This window comes from Thalassophryne amazonica, chromosome 20 (assembly GCF_902500255.1).
Source record: "Thalassophryne amazonica chromosome 20, fThaAma1.1, whole genome shotgun sequence".
NCBI lineage: Eukaryota > Metazoa > Chordata > Actinopteri > Batrachoidiformes > Batrachoididae > Thalassophryne > Thalassophryne amazonica.
This window is the reverse complement of record NC_047122.1, coordinates 26,355,966-26,376,175: the sequence shown is the minus strand read 5'-3', so window position 1 is coordinate 26,376,175 and position 20,210 is coordinate 26,355,966. Positions and strand designations below refer to the sequence as shown.

Genomic DNA, 20,210 nt, shown 5'->3' with positions numbered 1-20,210 from the left:
ACAACACTGTAATGTCCCTAAACAGTTTGTATGAAAGATTGTTTGGGTAGTTTCTATGGAGATAAACAGTGACATCAGAGCACATGTATATAGCGCCAAATCACAACAAACAGTTAACCCAAGGCGCTTTATATTGTAAGGCAATGGTGTGGTGGAAATTACATTTACAAGGCCAATAGTGCCTGTAGTTAAAGAATCACCCCTAAATGCCTAGGCTATAATCACCTGTTGGTTAATGTACGAGGTCTATTAGATAAGAAACCGACACTTTTTTTTTTAACTATATGGATTTGAATGACGTGCGATTACACCAATCATGCTTGAACCCTCGTGCGCATGCGTGAGTTTTTTCACGCGTGTCAGTGACGTCATTTTCCTGTGGGCAGGCCTTGAGTGAGATGTGGTCCAGCCCTCTCGGCTGAATTCCTTTGTTTCACACGCTGCTCGAGACGGCGCGCGTTTATCAAAATTTTTTCTGGACCTGTGAGGAATATCCGAGTGGACACTATTTGAGAAATTTAGCTGGTTTTTTGGTGAAAAGTTTAACGGCTGATGAGAGATTATGGGGCGTTTCTGTCACTGTAAGGACTTCCCATGGAGCGGGACGTCGCGCAGCGCTTCCAGGCACCGTCGTCGGCCTGTTTCGACCTGAAAACATCCTAATTTAAGGCTTAATTCACCCAGGACGTTGTGAGAGAACAGAGAAGATTCAGACGAGGCCGGCATGAGGACTTTATGCGGACATTCCACTGTTTAAGGACATTTTTTAATTTAAGACGTGCGCGCAAAATCGCCGAGTCGTTTCCGTGACGACTCGGCAAATATGTGTGCGCCGCGACAGGAAAAACACCTCCGTGTTGAAAACCATTTGTAAAATTCAGGCGGCTTTTGATGGCTTTCAACAAGTGAGTAACTGAGAAATTGTTTAACAGCTTGGGCATGTTCCGACTTACCCGTTAAGGTTTCCAACGGAGGTGTTTTTCCTGTCGCAACAGGGGGCGATTTGCAGGAGTTACTGAGGAGGATCAGTATAGAAATGGGAAAATTGAAAATATGGTTTGACAGAAACAAATTATCATTAAACTTAAGTAAAACAAAATACATGTTATTTGGCTATTGTAATACAGACATACAGGTTCAGTTACAAGTCGAGGGGGTAGATATTGAAAGGGTACATGAAAATAAGTTTCTGGGGGCGATAATAGATGATAAGATAAACTGGAAGACTCATATAAAACATATACAAAGTAAGCAAGAAGCATTTCAGTTCTAAACAAAGCGAAACATATTCTGGACCACAACTCACTCCGCATTCTTTACTGCTCACTGGTTTTACCATATTTACAGTACTGTGCAGAGGTATGGGGTAATACTTATAAAGGTACAACACAATCACTATCAGTAATGCAGAAAAGAGCTATAAGAATTATTCATAATACTGGCTATAGAGATCATACAAATCCACTATTTTTACAATCCAAATTCTTAAAATTCACAGACTTGGTTCATTTTCAAACAGTACAAATTGTGTATAAAGCAATAAACAATTTACTTCCAGCAAATATTAAAAATATGTTTAACAGATCAGGGGATTACAGTCTGAGGGGGAAATTTAATTTAAAGCATCAGTGGGCACGAACAACATTAAAAGGTTTCTGTATTTCTGTCTGTGGGGTGAGGATGTGGAACAGATTGGGAGTGGGGCTCAAGCAATGTCCAAGCATGAACCAGTTCAAACAGCGGTATAAAAATATGTTTTTTTCTGGGTATAGGGAGGAGGAAGGGTAATGAGGGTTAGGGTGTTTTTGTTTTTTGCTTCGGCTTGTAAATATATAGTATTTTGTATGTAAGTAGGTATGTGTAGGTGTATATTTATGTTTGTGTATATATGTGTGTATATGTATATGTGTATGTATGTTGATGTGTGTATGTATATATGTATGTGTATATATATGTATATATATATATATTGATATCGGTTTAGGTGTGTAGGAATCTATGTGTATATGTGGCAAAGGGTATTACTGGTTGTGGGGAAGAAGGGGTAGGGATAAATAAGCTGATGCTTCACCCTACCCCTTTTCGGACATGTTGGGTACACAGTAGGAACTTTTTTGTTGTTGTCTTTACTGATCTATCTTGTAATTGTTGTTGTATCAAATGTTCTAAATAAACAGTTTTCATTCATTCATTCATTCATTCAGGTCAGGTGCCGTGGGCCGTCCTTAAAGCGACACTACCAGACCAAAATCTCTCATCGGCCGTTAAAATTTTTACCGAAAACCAGCTGAATTTATCGAATGGTGTCCACTCAGTTGTGCCTTACAGTTTTGAAAAAAGTTTGATCAAACAAAGCAGCAGTCTCTGAACCATTCCTAAACAATGAATAAAAAAAAAAAAAAAAAAAAAAAAATTGACGAGAGGGTGTGCGACTCCTCACTCAAAGACTGCCCACAGGCGAACGAAGTAACTGACAGGCATGAAAAAACTCTAGCCCTCTAGGCAACTCTAGAAAAAACGCATGCCCACGAGGGTTCAAGCATGTCTGATGTAATCACACGTGATTCAAATCCATATGGTTTTTGAAAAAAATAATAAGGTCGGATACTTTTCTAATAGACCTCGTATATCAGTCTTCAAAATATTATATAATGTTATTTTAAAATAACTAAACTATACTAGAGACTCACTGGGGAATGATACTATGAATTGTGTATACAATAAATCTTTACATACATACACAAATTAACCATGCAGAAGCACAAATTAACCTTAACATTAAACATTGATAGTCTTATTGGAGATTATTTATAGATTAATTTTGCAAAGTAGCCTTAAGCCCAGGCCACACAGCACTAACAAAGGACACTGAAGCCAAAACAAGACAAGAAATCTGGACTTACGTTGATTTTCGGTGATGAGCGTAGGTCTGCTTGCTGTCCTCACGTGGACATAACTAAAAAAATACCTAAAAACATATATTGCTCTTGCAATGGGCTGCAACGAGTGAGTGCGTGGTGTGCACACTGACACGCTGTCCCAGGTGAAACGGAACATCAGTTCATGTTGTCACGCAGCAGACGATCTGAATGTCACTCCTGTCTGACAGTACATGCGTGTCCTGTGAGCGGCACTACAAGCCAACAGTGCGACAAATACACCACTTTCAGTCACCTATCACCAAAATTACGCCGTAACAAGTACCATTTGGTCAGTTATTATGGTGCTTTTTTCACTGTAAGTAAAGTAAGTCCCTTCGGCTGCTTCCTTGTTTGCACACGGGGTCGCCACAGCAAATCCAAGGTGGATCTGCATGTTGAATTGGCACAGGTTTTATGTCGGATGCCCTTCCTGACGCAACTCCACATTACATGGAGAAATGTGGCAGGGGTGGGATTTGAACCTGGAGCCTTCTGAACTGAAACCAAGGGCATTTACCACTTGGTCACCACCCCTGATTTCTTTGCTGTAAGTAAAGATGACAAATACTTCCTCTTCATCTACATCGTCTAATTCTTCTTTTTAAAAATATGTTTATCTCCTTGTTGATGTTAGATCATTTGACACTCCTGTTATAACACAGTGATGGTAGTGCAGTGGTAAAGTTTCTGTCTTTTAATCAGAGCTTCAGTAAATTTCTGTTTCAAATCCAGTGAGTGGCATGTATTTTTTTTTTTTGTTTCTCTACAGCAGCATGTGATGTGGTTCCGCAATTTCCAGCTCTTTTTTATTTACATTTTTTTCTCCACATTAGCACGTGATGTAGTTCCACACATCCCAGCTGGTTTTTATTTTTACTTTTTTTCTACATAAGCAGTGTGATGTGGTTCCACACGCTGCAGCTGCTCACATTGTGTTCCCGCTGCAATTGTTCCAGCGGGATCGTTCCCGCCTGCTCGACCATGTGTCCCTCCAGACATCGGCTTTATGTTTTTGGGGTTCGCTCATTCGGCCTGTTTCGCTGTGATTTGCTCTGATTCCTACTTATTCATGCTATGTGTGAAAGGCCTTTAAGTTTCCAAAACAAAAGGGACAGAGGGGGTGCCCTTCTTTTTTCCTGCTGCTCAACTGGCAGCTAGACAGAGGATGTACTTATACGCTTGAGGTCTTCGGGTTACATAGTCAGTCACAGTGGTGTTGGTAAGTGGTGACACATATGTCATGCGCTAAGGAGTGTTCATGTACCTTGAAGGGATTGAGGGCCTAGGGAGAGCAGATGTTACATTTATTAAAACAATGCAGAGAGAATCCCTTTTTCATGTTGACGATGCCTTACATGGCTTATATCTTGGTTTTCTAGTGTAAATGAGTGTTTACTTATGCTGGACTGCTGTTGCTTATGATAACATTAACAAAAAAAAAAGCCTTATCTATTGGTGAACAATTTCTGTTCCCCCATGTTGGCATACTGGGTCAGGGTCATCCATTGCCTGCTGGCCTGTGTTGATAGAACAGGTTGTGTTTCTCCAAGTCCATGACATAATAGTCCTGCAGTGAAATACTGATTTTTGGGTGAACCTTGTTTTGGCGTACCACCAAAGTTTTTTTGCAGTTCTGATATCCTTGGGTGGTGCATATGAAGATCCTGGGTAATGCCCCTCTTGCACCCTTGGGCAATTTGCATAATATGCAAATGAAGTTGGCCATTACGGAAAATCTGTTATCCATGGATTAAGATGTTAAATAATGGAATAATTAAGGGGAAACTTATTTGCGCTCTATGGAACGATTACCAAAAGATATTCTGAACCATTTCATGAAAGGCCATCACGTAATGAGGCATAAGCCTGGATTGTGGAATGCAATTTGGTCAGATATGTACATTGAGAGTACATTTATGTGTTATGGTCATGGCGCTGGGGGCATCATCAGCATTACACTGAAACCATCTGCCTTGAAGAAGTGGGCTTTCAGCATGCATATCTGCTCGAAGTTAGAAGATGATGTTACCGAGATGACAAGTAGTAACAAGGAGACAGAAGTCACAACACACGAAGAAAAAACATCTCAAATTTGAGCTGATAACCAGGATCGAGCCAAAATTAAAGACAAACTTCAATTGTCCATAGATCCTTTGGATTCATCAGACCATCCAGATGGCATAGTCAATATTGTGACTGAACTTATCGCTCCATCTGTTGTGAATGTAGAGCAGGCCTTAGAAATAGGAACAGCACAGATGGTTTCTTTCGAGAATTCTCTGCCCGACAGATTCAATGGACCAATTAGCAAGGACGTGGTCACAATGAATACAACAAAAAAGTCGATAAAGGTGGGAGGCAAAGATGTCTACGATGTGAATCTAATATATTCAAGGGTGTTGGGTGTTCAGCAATCTCGTGACATTGATTTCACAGATGTACTTGGACACGAACTTGCACCATTGCCAACCTCAATGTTTAAAGACACTGGCGATATGCGCACTGCCACTGGAAAATCCTCTTTGAAAAAGAAACTTAAAGTTACTCTGTCTTCACATGTACATGATGCCGAGGTAACTATGACTGATGGCTGTGCTATTCTCTGGTGCATACATTGGCCTTGCAAGGGAACTGTGCAGGATTACATTGACAATTTCTGTACCTTTGTGATCAACAAAACAAAGGTTTCAGATGTCTGTTGTGTTTGAACAGTATTAAGTGTCACAAGATCAAATCGGTCAGGTCAAACTGCTAGCCAATGCCATCGCCTCAACTTAAGTCCTCTTCTCCCACAGAAAGTGGTTCTCACTGTAGTGGAGTATAAAACTCAGATAATTGATCTCATTTGTGCAGAACTAGTGAAGAAGGAGCTGTGCGGTCCCCACAAACGTGGTTTCTGGAAAGGATTCCAAACCAGTTGAAGTCACCAAAGACGTGCTGGGATAGGTCGGAGTTGGAAACATTTCATGAAGAGACTGATGTGATAATGGTACAGCAGATGGCTAGATTGGCACAATCTGGGGTTAAAAGTATTTCAGTTGTGTCTGACGATACAGATGTATTCATCTTACTGTTGCATTATTATGCAGATCTTCACCTCACATGCAACCTTACAATGGAAGCAACGGGAAGTGACCGAACAGTCATTGATACTGCAGAAACTGTTAAGGAACATTCACACATAGTAGCCAACTTGCTCACCATGCATTGCTTGTCTGGCTGTGACACTGTAGCCCAACTGTTTGGGATAGGCAAAGGATCAGCTTTGAAAACCTTGAAGGTAGGACATTCTCTTACCAAGCTTGGATACCTGCATATTCCACTGGCAGAAGTGATTGCAGAGGCTACAGTGTTCATGGCACAGTGCTATGGATCAAACAAGGAAGTTATATCTGATGTTAGAGTGGAATTGTGGTCAAAGAAGATGTTGAAAAAAAACATGTGACATCAGCACCTGATCTGAAATGCCTTCCACCCATAACGGAAGCATGTGCACAAAATGTCAGCAGGGCTCACCTTCAGGCTGCAATTTGGAGATCAGCGTTATCACCACACCCACCAAGCATTGAGGTTACACAGTATGGCTGGAGTAAGGATGAACATTCTAAGACTCTCGTACCTGTCACAACCCCCTCAGATGTTGCACTAGCACCACCATATGTTCTGAAAATGCTCAGGTGTGGTTGTGCATCAGATGAACCATGTCAAAATGCACAGTGTGGATGTGAAGCTGCTCATCTACCATGTACATTCTTCTGTACGTCATGGTGAGCCAAATGTCTGTAGGAATCCGTTTAACAAACAAACGGAGGAAGCTGATGAAGGCTCTGTTAATGATGATGATATTCTCAGCCCTTAGACTGGTAGAAAGAGCTGCATTATTTACCCCAAATTCCAATTCAACTTTCTTGTAACTTGACACTGAATTACTTTTCCCTCATCAAACACTTATTTGAAGCAGTGGTTGAATTTATTATCTTGTGATCAGTTTGGAAATGGCTTTATCTTAATCCCTCATCCTTGAAAGGATATGTGTAGATAGATTCTGTTTTTACTATTTTACCTTGTATAATGAAACTGCCATAACGAACGAATTAAATTTTGGTAATTAATGCCTTCATTTACATGATTTGCATATGCAAATTAACACAAGATTAACAAAGAAATGGAATTTTTGTAACCAAACCCAAAAGGCCTGGATATATGCATTGTTAGTGTTTATATCATTTACATTCATGTATATATGGACAAATAAACAGTAATTTTGCATAATGTTGGTACTAATTTGCATAATTTTGCATATGCAAAAACACCTGATCATTTCAGAAATGGGCTTATCTGTACCACAAACCCTGAAAACATGGGTATAAACACCATTTTTATTCTGTTAGCTAGTATATTACCTGAATTACTGCCGAAAAAAGAAATTTTGGTAATGGATGCCTTCATTTGCATATTATGCAAATTGCCCAAGGGTGCTAGAGGGGCATTACCCAGATTGGTTAAAGACACCCCCTATAGATTTCAGAACTGCAAAAAAACTTTGGTGGTACGCCAAAACAAGGTTATGTCACATAGCACAGGACTATAACCTCTGTCTCCCAGACTGACTAAAAGCCATGTTTTTGTAATATGGATTTGTTTTACTAAGTCAGGGGACCTTAAGATGGGGCTCTGGGCTTGAGGACTGAAGACTCTGTAATTATGTTTGCATGCCTGTTGGGGTCTCCTCACCAGATAAATACCATACCACCTTTATTTATAAAGCACCTTAAAACAACCAGCGCTGAAACAAGGTGCTGCACACTGACACATAAGACAAATTAAAATACAATAAAATAAAAACAAAAAGAACCACTAAAATGTTAATTAAAACAATCAAACTAAGCCTCATTTGTGTCACAAGTCAAGGAAAAAAGAAAAGTTTTTAAACAAACTTTAAAAATGACCAGTGAGGGTGCCTCCCTAACACCCAGAGGCAAACTGTTCCAGAGTGATCATGAAATGATGTTCCATGGCGAAGGATCGAAATGGTGGCGCCATAGCGGCCACAGCCTTCGACAATAAAAAAAGCTTTTGATAACTGTTCCGTATTGTCTGTGGATGGTCTGAAATAAATTTTAAGTGTATTGGACAAAATAGGAGGAGTTTGTTCAAATACAATGTGTGGAAATCATGCAAAAATTACAAGAACATTCAAAAATGGTCAACTTGCTGTATGGAGTAGACCAGTGGTGCAAGAAACTTTTTTGTATGTCTATGCAAGTTACACATGTGTACCAATTTTCATCTCCCTACTTCAAAAACCCTTATGGGGAAGGATTTTTGAAAGATGCACGGCATCACTATAGAGGCATTTTGCCTCGCCCATGAGCAGCGCTCCTATGACCTGTAAGAGGTTTTCATTCTTGACCTGTGTGTCAATTTTCATGATGATATGACAAAATTAAAGGTATCAGAAGGAAGAATGTAATCTCATGGCGAAGGATCGATATTCAGCACGCTGCCACATGGACGCCATTACTCATAGCTTTATGGCGATCATCACCAACATTTACCAACTTGTTCTGCATGTTTGAGAAGTGGAATGAAGTTGATGGGGTTAACTATGTGGCATCAGTACCTGTTTAATTATAATGTTGCATGGCGAAGGGTGAAAATGGTGGTGCCATAGTGGCCACAACCTTCGACATAGAAAAAAACATTGATAAATTTTGATCACTATAGTGTCTGGATGATCTGAAAGAAATTTGAAGTGTATTGGACAAAATCCCGTAAAGGAGTTCTCCTTTTCGGGATTTTGTCCAATACACTCAAATACAACGTGGGGAAATCACACCAAAATGACATGAAAATTTAAAATGGCCACGTTCCTGTTTGGAGTAGACTAATGGTGTAAAGACTTTTTTGTACATCTATTCAAGTCACACTTGGGTACCAACATGTCACTACTGCAAAAAAAAAAAAAAAAAAAAAAACTATGGGGAGGGGTTTTTGAAAATTGCAAGGGGGTCCTATAGAGGCAATTTGCCCTGCCCTTGGGCAATGTCCCTATGACCTGTAAGAAGTTGTCATGCTTGACCAGTGTATCAATTTTCATGGTGATATGACAAAATTAAAGCCATCAAAATGAAGAACATAATTCGATGGTGAAGAGTCAATATTTGGCACGCTGCCACACGGACACCATTACTCATAGCTTCACGTCCATCATTGTCTACATTCACGATCTTGTTCTGGATGTTTCAGAAGTGGAATGAAATTGATGGAGTTAACAATGTGGCATCAGTACCTGTTAAAGTATAAATAGGACATTTCCTGTTACCACCGTGGGTTGCTATGAGTTGGTTGGGACCTTAATATATGGGGATGTTCATGGCAGAGACCTGATCATGTCCAGCAGGTTTGAAGGATCTACGATGAAGTATTTGGGTGTGACAGCCGTTTGAAGTGAAACGGCGTGCTCTGAAATGCTCGTCAAAGTTTGACGAACTGTAGAACCCACCCCTTTTGACCTGCAGAAATTCTATTGATGACTTTTGATCAGCATGAGTTCATGATGATGTGTCCCAAATTTGAAGACTTTTGGATGGAATCCCTGGTACGAGGTCCTTCAAATGTATGTCATAGAAATGGCCAAAATGGCAAAAATTACCTCAAAATCGAAACTTCAAATCAAAATGGCTGACCTGCTGTGTTAAAAGTAATAATAGCAATAATAATAATAATAATAAACAGCACAATACAATAGAGTCCTCGCAGGACTTTGTTCTACTCAGGCCCTAATAATAAATAATAAGAAGAATTAAAGTACAATTACCATAGAGTCCTCACATGACTGTCTTTGTCGAGCCTTAATAATAAACAGAAGAATTACAATAGGGTCTTCACAGGACTTTGCCCTACCCAACCATAATAATAAATAATAATAATAATAATAATATAATAATAAATAATAATAAACAGCACAATACAATAGAGTCCTCGCATGACTTTGTTCTACTCAGGCCCTAATAATAATAATAAATAATACATTTTATTGGTATAGCGCTTTTCTGGACACTCAAAGATGCTTTACAAACCAAAAGAAAAAGATAAAAAACGCTAAGAGAAAAAAAAAAAAACACGTTAAAAATCAGGGCTGTACATTAAAAGCTAACTTAAACAGGTGGGTTTTGAGTTCTTTCTTGAAGGAGGGGAGGTCGGGGCAAGCACGAAGTGGTTGGGGCAGAGAGTTCCAGAGGGTAGGGGCAGCGATGGAGAAGGCTCTGTCTCCTCAGGTTCGGAGCCTGGTCCTATAGGGGAAGGACAAAAGGTTTGTGTCGGAGGAGCGGAGAGAGCATGATGGAGTGTGGCGGTGGAGGAGGTCAGTGAGATATGTGGGGGCCAGGTTATGGAGGGCTTTGAAAGTGATCAGGAGGATTTTGAAGTGAATGCGTTGAGTGATGGGGAGCCAGTGGAGGTTTTGTAGGATGGGGGTGATGTGTTCTCGAGTGCGGGTGAGGGTGAGGAGACGGGCAGCAGAGTAATAATAAATAATAATAATAAGAATTAAAAAAGTACAATTACCATAGGGTCCTCACATGACTGACTTTGTCGAGCCCTAATAATAAACAGAAGAATTACAATAGGGTCTTCACAGGACTTTGCCCTATACAACAACAATAATAATGATAATAATAATAATAAGAAGAAGAACAACCAGCAGAATTACAATAGGGTCCTTGTAGGACTTTATCCTACACGAACTCTAAAAATAATAACACCACAATTAAAATGGGTTCCTCATAAGATGTTTTCCTACTTTGGCCCTAATAAATAATAATAATAATAATAAACAGCACAATTACAACATGTTCCTCATAGGACTTTGTCCTACTCAGGCCCAAATTAAAAATAAATAATCATAAACAGCACAATTACAATCGGGTCCTCATAAGACTTTGTCCTACTCAGACCAGTAGCGGCGCCAAGGGGTGGCTTGGGGGGCTTAAGCCCACCCAATAATGAGCCAAGCTCCCCCTCAGCCCCCCCCAATAATTCTGCCAGTAACGTGAATAGCGTCTGACATTTGTGGATCTCAACTGCAGTTTTGCGCTGAGAATGTCTTAATATTGTGTAACTGAGCAAAGTGATGAATGTGTGTATTCGGTGATCCACCAATGCTCAATCACACTTCAAAAAAAGAATTTTCAGTTTTGCAAATAAACATTTATTTGTAAAAACCCACACGTTACAAATCAGAAATTTGTTTGTGGATCACAAAGCACGTGCACAAATCAAAGGATATTTGTAAATCACCCTCTGTGCATTTGCAAGTATTAATGAGACAAATTTAACTCCATACTCTAAATGTTTAGGTGTCGTAAATATTTATTACGGCCACTCTTAAAACTTCTCTTATCATTATTTATACCTATGTGCAAGTTTACTGAACTTGCGAGTGATGTGCATGTGCAATGATACCACATTTTAGAGGAGCACGGGTGACTACAACATATACCTTGGTATTTATAAAGCAATTTACTATATATTGTTCATTTCAACGACATTTTGTGGAGCTCCTCCAACTTTTACCCCAGCTCCCGCTCAGCCCCCCAAGAAAAATTTCCTGGCACCGCCACTGACTCAGACCCTAATAATAAATAATAAAAATAAAAAAAGCACAATAACAATAAGGTCCTCGTAGGAGTTTGTCTAACTCTGACCAAAAATATTCTGTATGTTATTGCTTGGTGTGTGTGTGTGTGTGTGTGTGTCTCCATCCGGCCACTCAAACCTGAGAACAAACATCAACATATGCCAATGTTATTAGAACAACCCTACATTTTTACACTTTTAACATGACTTCTTGCTTGCCTCTACTGGTGGTTGGCTCTCACTGCGGTATTGTATCACTTCCTGTTCCGGAGCACAGCGGTGTTTTGCTGTATCTGTTAGCTGTTTAATCTGCGCAGTTAGATTGATCTGGATAACGATTTGTTTCACAGTGTAATCTTCACGTGCCTTAACTAAAGCACTCCCTCTGCTGAATCACCTCTAAATTATTTACACATTATTCACTTCGTGTGTTTTTAGGAATCTGCTAGCTTAGTGCAGCTACTAGCTCTTAGCCGGTTTAGCATGGCGGCTTCTCCTGTCTCTCCCGCACTTTTCTGCTCTGGGTGTGAAATGTTTAGTTATTCCTCGGCCTCCTTTAGCAGTAATGGTACTTGTAATAAGTGTAGCTTATTCGTAGCTTTGGAGGCCAGGCTGGGCGAATTGGAGACTCGGCTCCGCACCTTGGAACATCCTACAGCTAGCCAGGCCCCTGTAGTCGGTGCGGACCAAGGTAGCTTAGCCGCAGTTAGTTCCCCTCCGGCAGATCCCGAGCAGCCGGGAAAGCAGACCGACTGAGTGACTGTGAGGAGGAAGCGTAGCCCTAAACAGAAGCCCCGTGTACACCGCCAACCCGTTCACATTTCTAACCATTTTTCCCCACTCGGCGACACACCCACCGAGGATCAAATTCTGGTTATTGGCGACTGTTTTGAGAAATGTGAAGTTAGCGACACCAGCAACCATAGTCAATTGTCTTCCGGGGGCCAGAGCAGGCGACATTGAAGGAAATTTGAAACTGCTGGCTAAGGCTAAGCGTAAATTTGGTAAGATTGTAATTCACGTCGGCAGTAATGACACCCGGTTACGCCAATCGGAGGTCACTAAAATTAACATTGAATCGGTGTGTAACTTTGCAAAAACAATGTTGGACTCTGTAGTTTTCTCTGGGCCCCTCCCCAATCGGACCGGGAGTGACATGTTTAGCCGCATGTTCTCCTTGAATTGCTGGCTGTCTGAGTGGTGTCCAAAAAATGAGGTGGGCTTCATAGATAATTGGCAAAGCTTCTGGGGAAAACCTGGTCTTGTTAGGAGAGACGGCATCCATCCCACTTTGCATGGAGCAGCTCTCATTTCTAGAAATCTGGCCAATTTTCTTAAATCCTCCAAACCGTGACTATCCAGGGTTGGGACCAGGAAGCAGAGTTGTAGTCTTACCTCTCTGCAGCTTCTCTCCCCCTGCCATCCCCTCATTACCCCATCCCTGTAGAGATGGTGCCTGCTCCCAGACCACCAATAACCAGTAAAAATCTATTTAAGCATAAAAATTCAAAAAGAAAAAATAATATAGCACCTTCAACTGCACCACAGACTAAAACAGTTAAATGTGGTCTATTAAACATTAGATCTCTCTCTTCTAAGTCCCTGTTAGTAAATGATATAATAATTGATCAACATATTGATTTATTCTGCCTTACAGAAACCTGGTTACAGCAGGATGAATATGTTAGTTTAAATGAGTCAACACCCCCGAGTCACACTGGCAGAACGCTCGTAGCACGGGCCGAGGCGGAGGATTAGCAGCAATCTTCCATTCCAGCTTATTAATTAATCAAAAACCCAGACAGAGCTTTAATTCATTTGAAAGCTTGACTCTTAGTCTTGTCCATCCAAATTGGAAGTCCCAAAAACCAGTTTTATTTGTTATTATCTATCGTCCACCTGGTCGTTACTGTGAGTTTCTCTGTGAATCTTCAGACCTTTTGTCTGACTTAGTGCTTGGCTCAGATAAGATAATTATAGTGGGCGATTTTAACATCCACACAGATGCTGAGAATGACAGCCTCAACACTGCATTTAATCTATTATTAGACTCAATTGGCTTTGCTCAAAATGTAAATGAGTCCACCCACCACTTTAATCATATCTTAGATCTTGTTGACTTATGGTATGGAAATTGAAGACTTAACAGTATTCCCTGAAAACTCCCTTCTGTCTGATCATTTCTTAATAACATTTACATTTACTCTGATGGACTACCCAGCAGTGGGGAATAAGTTTCATTACACTAGAAGTCTTTCAGAAAGCGCTGTAACTAGGTTTAAGGATATGATTCCTTCTTTATGTTCTCTAATGCCATATACCAACACAGGGCAGAGTAGCTACCTAAACTCTGTAAGTGAGATAGAGTATCTCGTCAATAGTTTTACATCCTCATTGAAGACAACTTTGGATGCTGTAGCTCCTCTGAAAAAGAGAGCCTTAAATCAGAAGTGCCTGACTCTGTGGTATAACTCACAAACTCACAGCTTAAAGGAGATAACCCGTAAGTTGGAGAGGAAATGGCGTCTCACTAATTTAGAAGATCTTCACTTAGCCTGGAAAAAGAGTATGTTGCTCTATAAAAAAGCCCTCCATAAAGCTAGGACATCTTACTACTCATCACTAATTGAAGAAAATAAGAACAACCCCAGCTTTCTTTTCAGCACTGTAGCCAGGCTGACAGAGTCAGAGCTCTATTGAGCCGAGTATTCCTTTAACTTTAACTAGTAATGACTTCATGACTTTCTTTGCTAATAAAATTTTAACTATTAGAGAAAAAATTACTCATAACCATCCCAAAGACATATCGTTATCTTTGGCTGCTTTCAGTGATGCCGGTATTTGGTTAGATTCTTTCTCTCCGATTGTTCTGTCTGAGTTATTTTCATTAGTTACTTCATCCAAACCATCAACATGTCTATTAGACCCCATTCCTACCAGGCTGCTCAAGGAAGCCCTACCATTAATTAATGCTTCGATCTTAAATATGATCAATCTATCTTTATTAGTTGGCTATGTACCACAGGCTTTTAAGGTGGCAGTAATTAAACCATTACTTAAAAGCCATCACTTGACCCAGCTATCTTAGCTAATTATAGGCCAATCTCCAACCTTCCTTTTTTCTCAAAAACTCTTGAAAGGGTAGTTGTAAAACAGCTAACTGATCATCTGCAGAGGAATGGTCTATTTGAAGAGTTTCAGTCAGGTTTTAGAATTCATCATAGTACAGAAACAGCATTAGTGAAGGTTACAAATGATCTTCTTATGGCCTTAGACAGTGGACTCATTTCTGTACTTGTTCTGTTAGACCTCAGTGCTGCTTTTGATACTGTTGACCATAAAATTTTATTACAGAGATATAGAGCATGCCATAGGTATTAAAGGCACTGCGCTGTGGTGGTTTGAATCATATTTATCTAATAGATTACAATTTGTTCATGTAAATGGGGAATCTTTATCCGTTTCCCTTAGGCAGTATTATTAGACAGCATTGATTAAATTTTCATTGTTATGCAGATGATACCCAGCTTTATCTATCCATGAAGCCAGAGGACACACACCAATTAGCTAAACTGTAGGATTGTCTTACAGACATAAAGACATGGATGACCTCTAATTTCCTGCTTTTAAACTCAGATAAAACTGAAGTTATTGTACTTGGCCCCACAAATCTTAGAAACATGGTGTCTAACCAGATCCTTACTCTGGATGGCATTACCCTGACCTCTAGTAATACTGTGAGAAATCTTGGAGTCATTTTTGATCAGGATATGTCATTCAATGCGCTTATTAAACAAATATGTAGGACTGCTTTTTTGCATTTGCGCAATATCTCTAAGATTAGAAAGGTCTTGTCTCAGAGTGATGCTGAAAAACTAATTCATGCATTTATTTCCTCTAGGCTGGACTATTGTAATTATCAGGTTGTCCTAAAAGTTCCCTGAAAAGCCTTCAGTTAATTCAAAATGCTGCAGCTAGAGTACTGATGGGAACTAGATGGAGAGAGCATATTTCACCCATATTGGTCTCTCTTCATTGGCTTCCTGTTAATTCTAGAATAGAATTTAAAATTCTTCTTCTTATACTCAACAAAAATATAAACGCAACACTTTTGGTTTTGCTCCCATTTTGTATGAGATGAACTCAAAGATCTAAAACTTTTTCCACATACACAATATCACCATTTCCCTCAAATATTGTTCACAAACCAGTCTAAATCTGTGATAGTGAGCACTTCTCCTTTGCTGAGATAATCCATCCCACCTCACAGGTGTGCCATATCAAGATGCTGATTAGACACCATGATTAGTGCACAGGTGTGCCTTAGACTGTCCACAATAAAAGGCCACTCTGAAAGGTGCAGTTTTGTTTTATTGGGGGGGATACCAGTCAGTATCTGGTGTGACCACCATTTGCCTCATGCAGTGCAACACATCTCCTTCGCATAGAGTTGATCAGGTTGTCAATTGTGGCCTGTGGAATGTTGGTCCACTCCTCTTCAATGGCTGTGCGAAGTTGCTGGATATTGGCAGGAACTGGTACATGCTGTCGTATACGCCGGTCCAGAGCATCCCAAACATGCTCAATGGGTGACATGTCCGGTGAGTATGCCGGCCATGCAAGAACTGGGACATTTTCAGCTTCCAAGAATTGTGTACAGATCCTTGCAACATGGGGCCGTGCATTATCCTGCTGCAACATGAGGTGATGTTCTTGGATGTATGGCACAACAATGGGCCTCAGGATCTCGTCACGGTATCTCTGTGCATTCAAAATGCCATCAATAAAATGCACCTGTGTTCTTCGTCCATAACAGACGCCTGCCCATACCATAACCCCACCGCCACCATGGGCCACTCGATCCACAACATTGACATCAGAAAACCGCTCACCCACACGACGCCACACGCACTGTCTGCCATCTGCCCTGGACAGTGTCAACCAGGATTCATCCGTGAAGAGAACACCTCTCCAACGTGCCAAACGCCAGAGAATGTGAGCGTTTGCCCACTCAAGTCGGTTACGACGACGAACTGGAGTCAGGTCGAGACCCCGATGAGGACGACGAGCATGCAGATGAGCTTCCCTGAGACTGTTTCTGACAGTTTGTGCAGAAATTCTTTGGTTATGCAAACCGATTGTTTCAGCAGCTGTCCGAGTGGCTGGTCTCAGATGATCTTGGAGGTGCACATGCTGGATGTGGAGGTCCTGGGCTGGTGTGGTTACACGTGGTCTGCGGTTGTGAGGCTGGTTGGATGTACTGCCAAATTCTCTGAAATGCCTTTGGAGACGACTTATGGTAGAAAAATGAACATTCAATACACGAGCAACAGCTCTGGTTGACATTCCTGCTGTCAGCATGCCAATTGCACGCTCCCTCAAATCTTGCGACATCTGAGGCATTGTGCTGTGTGATAAAACTGCACCTTTCAGAGTGGCCTTTTGTTGTGGGCAGTCTAAGGCACACCTGTGCACTAATCATGGTGTCTAATCAGCATCTTGATATGGCACACCTGTGAGGTGGGATGGATTATCTCAGCAAAGGAGAAGTGCTCACTATCACAGATTTAGACTGGTTTGTGAACAATATTTGAGGGAAATGGTGATATTGTGTATGTGGAAAAAGTTTTAGATCTTTGAGTTCATCTCATACAAAATGGGAGCAAAACCAAAAGTGTTGCGTTTATATTTTTGTTGAGTACTTATAAGGTTTTGAATAATCAGGTCCCATCTCATCTTAGGGACCTCATAGTACCATATCACCCCAATAGAGCGCTTCGCTCTCAGACTTCAGGCTTACTTGTAGTTCCTAGGGTTTGTAAGAGTAGAATGGGAGGCAGAGCCTTCAGCTTTCCGGCTCCTCTCCTGTGGAACCAGCTCCCAATTTGGATTAGGGAGACAGACACCCTCTCTACTTTTAAGATTAGGCTTAAAACTTTCCGTTTTGCTAAAGCTTATAGTTAGGGCTGGATCAGGTGACCCTGAACCATCCCTTAGTTATGCTGCTATAGACAGACTGCTGAGGGGTTCCCATGATGCACTGAGTGTTTCTTTCTCTTTTTGCTCTGTATGCACCACTCTACATTTAATCATTAGTGATCGATCTCTGCTCCCCTCCACAGCATGTCTTTTTCCTGGTTCTCTCCCTCAGCCCCAACCAGTCCCAGCAGAAGACTGCCCCTCCCTGAGCCTGGTTCTGCTGGAGATTTCTTCCTGTTAAAAGGGAGTTTTTCCTTCCCACTGTTGCCAAGTGCTTGCTCACAGGGGGTCGTTTTGACCATTAGGTTTTTCCGTAATTATTGTATGGCTTTGCCTTACAATATAAAGCGCCTTGGGGCAACTGTTTGTTGTGATTTGGCGCTATATAAATAAAACTGATTTGATTTTCTATGGCAGCCAGACCTGAAAACAACATCAATAGTGTCAACATCTCCAGTTAGCAAAGACACACAGAATGAAGAGTGAAAAATAAATCTCAGTTGTATTTTGGATAAACACAAAAAATCACTCAAGGTCAAACACAAAAAAATAAGCCGCACAAAACTATTGAACAATCAACAGATAAATAAATACTCAACTTAATCTAAATAATTAATGATGTAAAAGTGGATCTTTAACAAAATGATGCCACACACTGAATCATTGTCAATCGCTAAACCCAATTAAGGGTCACGGGGGGCTGGAGCCTAATCTGCGTGATGCAGGGTGCACCCTGGACAGGACGCCAGTCTGTCACAGGGCCACATTTCAGTAATCAAACACATTCACACACCTTCGGACAATTTAAAGTTTCCAGTTCATCTAACCAGCATGTCATTTGGATGTGGAACGAAGCCGGAGCACCTTGAGGGAACTCACACAAACACGGGCAGAACATGCAAATTCCACACAGAAAAGCCACAGGTGGGAATTGAGCCAATGACCTTCTTGCTGTGAAGCAAAAGTGATAACCACTAACCCGCCGTCTTACCCTGCAATGTTATCTAAATGAAAAACTATTAAAATCTGTGACAGGAACAAGTTACCATCTCTTTTACAGCCAGCTGGGATCAGATGATTCAGGTGACAAAACCAAAGATGGTGACACATCAGCCAAAAGTAACCCGGCTGTGCACGAGTGTGCATGATTTCTATCTGTTGCCAAGTTCAAAAATAAATAAGTCTGGAATGTTTGAACAAACTTGTCACGGTCTTCGTGATGTGCTCACATGCATGTGCACATAGCAAGATGCAGTGTTTGCTGAATCAATAACTCGAGGAATCAACTCTCTCTCTCTCTCTCTCTCTCTCTCTCCACACGTCTGTTTCTATAAAAGCTGTGATGCTACAAGTGAAGTTCAGTGTTTTGGGCTGTGAGCACCTTCAGGTCTTCTGAATCTGTGTTTTTGTCCATCATGATGCTGTTGCTGACCATCCAGTTCCTCTTTGCCGGGTTGGTTCTCATCAGCGACGTCAGTCCGACGCCTGAAGATTGTCAACACCTGGTCAAACCCCTGTCTCTAAAGGACTCCTCCATGGTAACAAGTCCTACATCAATGTCTACCCATACCTTGATTTTATTTTTTTATTTTCAAATCCTCTCCTCTGCACCTTAAAAGATATTATGATGTTTGCTTGATTTTCATTCTATGATGTGTCATTTTGGAAAGAGCTAAACAAATAAATTAACATAATTCTTATCCTGACATAGTCAGTGTGCCGCAAGACGCAACTCAAAGGTGGCCCCAGTGTGAATGGGGCTTTACAGATGATGTATTAACTGTGTTTTTTCATTTGTGTGTCCAGTTCAGTGGTACATGGTATTTCATCGAAGGATTCACTGATAGTCCACCTTTCAAATCCATTCTGAAGGTGCTTGAAACGACCATGCTCAAAATGGTTCCAACACCCAGGAATGCAGCCGTACTACGACTCATTGAAGAGAACAAATTGTGAGTGTGTTGAAACAAGAACCTCTCTCTGAGTTATCTAAACACAAAGGAACTGAAATGAACATTTTACTCTTGCCTCACACAGTAAATGGTCTTCCATCTGCATCAGACACTCAAAGCGCTTTACACACTAATGCCTCACATTCACCCCGATACACACCGGGAGCAACGAAGGGATTAAGTACCCTTAGCAATTTTCTAGTCAGGCTGGGATTTAAACCGAGAATCCTCTGATCTTAAGCCCAATGCTTTAACCGCTAGAACATCACCTCTCCCAAACAAGTTGAGTTGTAAAGTTGAGTTCAAAACACACAAAACTTGTAAGAGCTCTTTATGTTAAAGAGAGGTAGCAAGTGGACATAACTAAACAAGGCTGCAATGTTTAAAGCTGCGTTCACACCGGGCGCGACACGAGCGACTGCAGCCACAGGTTGCCATGTAATTCCTATGTAATGACGCGTTTTGGCGCCAAGCCGCGCAGCGCGACGCGATGGACACGAGTGAAGCGATGCGAGTGAAGTGATTTTGAGCATTTTGCGCGTTTGTAGCGCAATATTGTGTCACATCACGTCGTGTTGCCCTCCTCCCCAAGTTGAAAAATCTAAACTTTTTCATCTCTTCGCGCCGCGATGACCAATCAGGGACTGGATATGTAGTGACGTGGAGATGTCTGGAGTTTGACTGAAGATGTGAACATGTCCTGTCTCTGGTAGCAGCC

General features: G+C 41.1%; 1 protein-coding gene and 1 long non-coding RNA gene across 3 annotated transcripts in view; one reads left to right on the top strand and one right to left on the bottom strand.

The window, feature by feature from the left end:
* LOC117501842 (saxitoxin and tetrodotoxin-binding protein 1-like) overlaps positions 1-20,210 on the bottom strand; it is a 338,634-nt gene that overhangs the window by 194,025 nt on the left and 124,399 nt on the right. The window lies entirely within an intron of this gene.
* LOC117501849 lies at positions 9,335-19,070 on the top strand. The gene is made up of 3 exons (XR_004558106.1): positions 9,335-9,345; positions 12,945-12,949; positions 18,893-19,070. It is a non-coding gene; the product is annotated as an uncharacterized LOC117501849 (long non-coding RNA).